Source organism: Lethenteron reissneri, chromosome 41 (genome assembly GCF_015708825.2).
Source record: "Lethenteron reissneri isolate LAM-NWPU_2019-01 chromosome 41, ASM1570882v1, whole genome shotgun sequence".
NCBI classification, from domain to species: domain Eukaryota; kingdom Metazoa; phylum Chordata; class Hyperoartia; order Petromyzontiformes; family Petromyzontidae; genus Lethenteron; species Lethenteron reissneri.
In genome coordinates this window covers 8,849,191-8,855,190 of record NC_083819.1, presented here as the reverse complement: position 1 = coordinate 8,855,190, position 6,000 = coordinate 8,849,191, and positions in this window count along the sequence as shown.

The following is a 6,000-nucleotide window of genomic DNA, read 5'->3' as shown; positions in this document are numbered from 1 at the left end:
TAGTCCTACTGAAGACATTTTCCAGAAATTACATTAAACTCGAGCATTCACTTATTTTGCAAAATATGACAAATGTTCCCCATGACTAACCCCTAACCCCAAGCCCAACACGCGTGTATAGAGCCCTGGGAGATATCAGTAGATCTGTATCATTACCACTGGATATGGCAGAAGGCTTCCACAACGCAAATTCAGGATGCAAAATGTGTCGTCGGATCTGGCGTGGAATGTGAGTGATGTTTCCTGAACCTCGCGGAGACGAATGGCGGGGTGGGGGTGGGGTGGGGGAGTGAGGGCGGGGGGTGGGAGTAGGGGGGGAAGTCCAAGCCCTGCCTCTTCAACAAGGGTTGCTGGAGCACGAAGAGATTTGTCAAACTTCAAGACGTGCTGGGGTGCGAGGCAGCCAGGAGATGGCGATGGCAGTAAAGCAAATAGGTTCGGGAAAGCACGCGTGCGTAAGAATGAGTGTCACGGCCCTCGTGTAAAGAAAACGTCGTGGATTTTTTCAGGGTTCTCTGACTTCCTCCCAAAATGGAGTTCATAGGCAAGCATCTCAATGTTAGCAGGAAATATAGCCTTGAGACTCAGCGAGGCTTTCTTTCCGGATCACACTTCATCACACTTCACAGTCTTACCACGAGCCGCCTCGGACCAAACCACTCGAATTGCGTCCGATCTGGTCGGATCCCGGAAGGTCAGCGGGACTGAGCTTGAGTCAGTGACCAGTTTAGATACCTGTCAAGTGCCCTACCTCATTACAGACCAATTCAGACCTTGCTGGTCATCTCGTGCCCTTATAAATCTCAACGTTCATCCTACAAAGTCCCATCACAAGGGAGAAACACAAACAAATAAACAATCGCCACCACTGCACTCACCACTAGTACACCAACCACTACATACCTGTCAACCCCTTATCAGTGCCCTACCTTATTACAGACCAATTCAGACCTTACTGGTCACCCCGTGCCTTTATAAATCTCAACGTTCATCCTACAAAGTCCCATCACAAGGGAGAAACACAAACAAATAGACACATTTTTATTTCTTTATTGCGCCTATTGAAACGGACCTGGAAAACGCAATTTCCCTGTACAAGAACAGGGGTTGGCCGTGTGGGTTGACACGGTATGAGTTTGTGGTGATGGAAAGTGCGCTTCGTTATTGCTGTTTTTCGACGTGTACGTGAACCCCCCCGGTCACTCTTGCAAAGTGACACTCGTCCCTGCTACCTCTCGAGGTCTCTCTGCTCGTGAAATCAACTCGCAGCCCGTACTCGGCGCAATGAAAGTGAATGCACGATCGCCCCCAGTGGCCAGTATTAGTATCGCAGCGGAAATGTCGACGCCGTCGAAATCTGAGAATTGGTTTCCGCCTATTTTTCTGGTAACAAAACAGCTGTTAAGATGCTAAAACACGAAACTGAAACCTATTTATAAGGAATCATTTACAATGATTGTGGTCAGAATGCAAGCAAAAACATACTATGATTACACTGGTCAACAAAAAATACATTTTTTTCTGGCCTGGACTTTTGCAGCTGTTTTAGACTAATTTCAGGGTGCTGATACCAAATCTGATCTCAGATTTGCTCTATCACATCTCATTTTATGATATCGGCATACCCCATTTTCATTGATTTTATCCGAAATTAACTCTGTCACTGATGATTGCAAGTTGTTGCGAGTCAGTGCCTGCTTTACTGTTAAAATATGGTGCTGTATTTTTAGGATAGTGTGTTTATAATATAATTTTATGTAGATATCCACATTTATTTAATATTTTTCTTTTGCAGTTTTTTTTATGAAAATGCAATATTTTATATCTCAAAAACCTGATGTGATAGACAAAAACTGATGCCAGATTTGTAATCAGCACCCCAAAATTACCTTAAAACAGTTGAAATACCTTATGCCAGAAAAAGTGTGTTGACCAGTGTAATACAGATTCTTCTCCAACGTTTCTGTTCACCACCACCAATCCGCACAGACCGGCGTAGGGAGGCGTGGACAAGCTCTCATCCAGCAGTGGATAGAGAAGGCTGTACGTGTACAGAGCGTCTAATAAATGCGATTGCATATGACGGTGGTGTACAGGAACAGCGGGCATGCAGCAGTACGTCGTTTATAGCAGCAAGCCAGGCAGTTAATAACATACATAGGAAACATGTTGTTCAGGACGGACGAGGAGTCGATAGCGCGGGAGGCAGGCGGCAGGGAGTTCCAGACAATGGGAACAGCAGAGGAGAATGAGCGAAAACTGAAAAGGAAAATGTAATAAAAGTTGAATAGTTGGCAAATAAACATGAAGAGATCCCCGCTTGTAATTGCACCGTGGGAGATAGAAAGGAACAAGAAAAGCTGTCTCGGGTGTGGACCAATCAGCTTCAAGGACAGTGCATATCATTATCATTATCAGAGTTGTTTATTTTTGTTTGCATTTTGACTGCTTGTGTTGTGGTTATTGCAAACATGATCCCTTGCATAAAGGTGTCAGTTTTTGTATAAGTTGAAAGGGTAAAATCCTATTACTATAGAAAGGAACATTTTGATCAGGGGCATCAAATTGACTTTGGGAAGTGTGTTTGTGCAGGACAGGCCCACAGCATGAAGTGATGATGGCAGATGGGCGAGACTGGTGACGAAATAGCAGCCAAAGGGAAAGGAGAGAACGCGCCTGCGAGGATGACCACTGCGGAGATGGAGCGATATGATCAGCCCATGTGCAGGAGCGCCGTATATTGTGCCATCGCACGGCGATGACACAGGGAGGCTTCAATCCGGCAGTGGAGCATTCATGATTGATTCATTGATAGTACAAATTGAAAGCATGATGGATGATTATTATGTTGTACGATGATGATGACTGGACAATGTTGATGAATGAGTGGTTGACGATTGATGAGTGTGATGATGATGATTGAAAAATGGATGATTGATTGATTCATTGATGATGGCCGATGGATTATTGATGATCGGATGACAATAAATATTGATGAATGACATTGATTGGATAATCATTCATTTATCTCCAGTAATCGTGTGGATGATTAAGGAATAATGGTGGAGACTGATGTATTGTCGACGATGGAGTTGATGGTGGTGATCATAATGATGATGCTGCTGCGGATGATGGAATTGTCTGTTTAGTCCCCACGTACTGACGTCATGCCATGCTCGTCTCTCGAAACACATTCCTGCGGAGGGAGCTGGTAGGAACGTTGGGTTGCTCGGTCAATCGCCAGGGTCAACGGCGGCGTGGTGTATTCCGCAAATATGCCCGACTGTGAGGGTGGGCACAAGCCGGCGTGAGTAGGTTAAACGTTGAGTTTTATAAGGGCACCACGGGGTGATCAGCCCCTCCCCACCCAGCCCCACCCCTCCCACCCCCCACCCAGCCCCACCCCTCCCACCCCCCACCCAGCCCCTCCCCACCGAGCCCCTCCCCACCCTCCCCACCCAGCCCCTCCCCACCCTCCCCTCCCAACCCAGCCCCACCCTCCCCACCCAGCCCCTCCCCACCCTCCCCTCCCCACCCAGCCCCTCCCTCCCCACCCAGCCCCTCACCACCCTCCCCTCTCCACCCAGCCCCACCCCTCCCATTTTTGGATGCACGACAGACGGACGGACACAATAATCCCCTGTGGGCTGGTGGAACCAGGAGGTTCCTACCAGTATAAAACATATATATATATGTAAATATGTTACCAGTGTGCTGCTGCTGCTGCGCCGGATATTTTGGGCAACTGTATTGACAAGTCGAGATACATTTATTTGCCCAGATTGAGTTGAAAAACGAAACAGGTTTTCCCATATGTATGTTCACATTAGTTATTGGCTTGATGAAGGTCTCCTGAGTCTCTTCTCAAAATAAATAACAAACGTATTGTTTTCGTTATCTTTTTAAACTCCGTATGTGATCGCTGAGACAGTAAAATACGTACCATGGTATACGTCTCACAACTAAATGGATGTCACAATTCAATCGCAGTTCACTTCAATAAATATTGTCTATTTCAAAAATACGATTTTAAAAGAGCACAATCAATATCACAGTTCGATCACAATTCAGTGACGCAAGCTGACAGTGCAAAAGCAACCTCACAATCAAACGTTCACATCCTTAAGAACTTCAACCAGTATATATACAAGGACTGTTTTCCTGGAATTTCTCTTACTTGATACAGCTATCGTGCTGTGACGGTTCCACCTGAAGACGGAAGCTTGTGTTGCCTCCGAAACGTCGTGATTTTTATTTTTTATTTTATTTTACTTTTTTATGTTTTTACCTACGTGACTTTACCGAAAAAACCTAAGAATATGAATCATTGCAGTGACGAAAGCTTTAAATCTAGAATTTATTGTTGTGTTTAGTTTGTTGTCCTTCCCCTGCACCTCCGATTATCACGGTTGGCTACGTACGGTGCGAACGAAGTTCAACATACACAAAACTGGCCCCAGACATGGGAATGTGGAATTTCAATCGCTGACGTAGGGCCGCCAAGGGGACAGAGGGCTGCCGCATTGCTCGTTCGAGAGGTCAGACCCCATTATGATATCAGCTGCGGTCAAATAAATTCAGATAATCGTTGACCAAATCACCCTGAATGCTTCAGATTTCGTCAGGTATCGGACGCTAAGCTGCGTTGAGCCGGGTTACCACTCGGATGGGAGACTGCTTGAGGCGTAGACACCAGGGACGTGCGGCCAGGGGAGGCAGGGGAGGCAGGGGAGGCAGAGCCTCACCTGTCAAACTCCAATAAAAATAGCTGTTGAAAAAAATAAAATAATAAAATAAATATTAAGATTTTCCCACTGATCTGTGTTATAAATGTCATTTCTGTACGATTCCAATCATTTTTATAGTCAAAATCGCCAAATTTGCGGAGCTCCGCTGCAAATACAGGAAGAGACGAGAGGTGAGGCAGCGACGAGCTCAGCCTCCCCTCTGATTGCACAACCCCTCAGTAACTGGATGGAGCGCGGGCAATATTACTATGTCACCAATGTAATGTTTGTAGACCCCTTCATTTCATGTCCTCGCCTTCCATACTCCAGGTAACTTATTTCACGTATGTGTATAAAGATATTTAGGCTCGCTGGTCTCGTCATGAAACTGCAATGAAAAAGCACCAGGGGAGGCAGCTATCACATCTGCCTCACTGAGGGGGATGTGTCTAACACGCCCCCCTCAATGAGGCCACGCCCCCTCCGTGAGGCCACGCCCCCCTCAGTGAGACCACGCCCCCTCAGTGAGACCACGCCCCCCTCAGTATGTGACACGAGCCAGTGCCTCCCCAGCCATTGACCTCACCGCACGTCACTGGTTGACATGCGCTGCGAGGTAACCATCCGATGGCAGCACAACAATGGATTTTGAATCCATCTGTGTGGAGCTGTCCATGTTATTCCCTCGCGTTCTCCGGGCTCTCTGGTTTTTTTAAAAATCCTTTATATTAAGTTCGCTTGCTTGCTTAGGACCGTGCAAATCTTTCGGTCGTTTTTTAACCCACTTCCCGTGATCCAATCGAGCTGACATTTTCCACACAGACTCGTTGTGCGTGACAATTAATGTTCGTGAATTTTTTTTCTCCAAAATTTTACACTTTTTAGGACAAAAATATTATATTTAATTACCAATTGCTTAATGGTGCAATGCAATCATCTGACCCATAGGTGGCAGCCATCTCAAGCCAGATGACGAGAGGACTCTAGCCGCCACGCATATAAAGGATTTATAGTGAAAAACTTTGTTTTTACTGGTTATACTTATTTCCACCTGCACGCGAATTCAACGCGACGTAGCAGCAGGGAGCTCTCCAGAAAATGCTCTCGAAGACTCCAGAGGAAATCATTCCCATCACGGCGATGACCACGGGTTTAACGCGGCAGCAACGTTAGTCGGTGTGGTTTTTTTTTGTTAAATATCTCGCCAGCCGCATTGCGAGATTTCATTGCGTGAGATGTCATCCGCCTACAATTCACGCGCGCGCACTTCGAG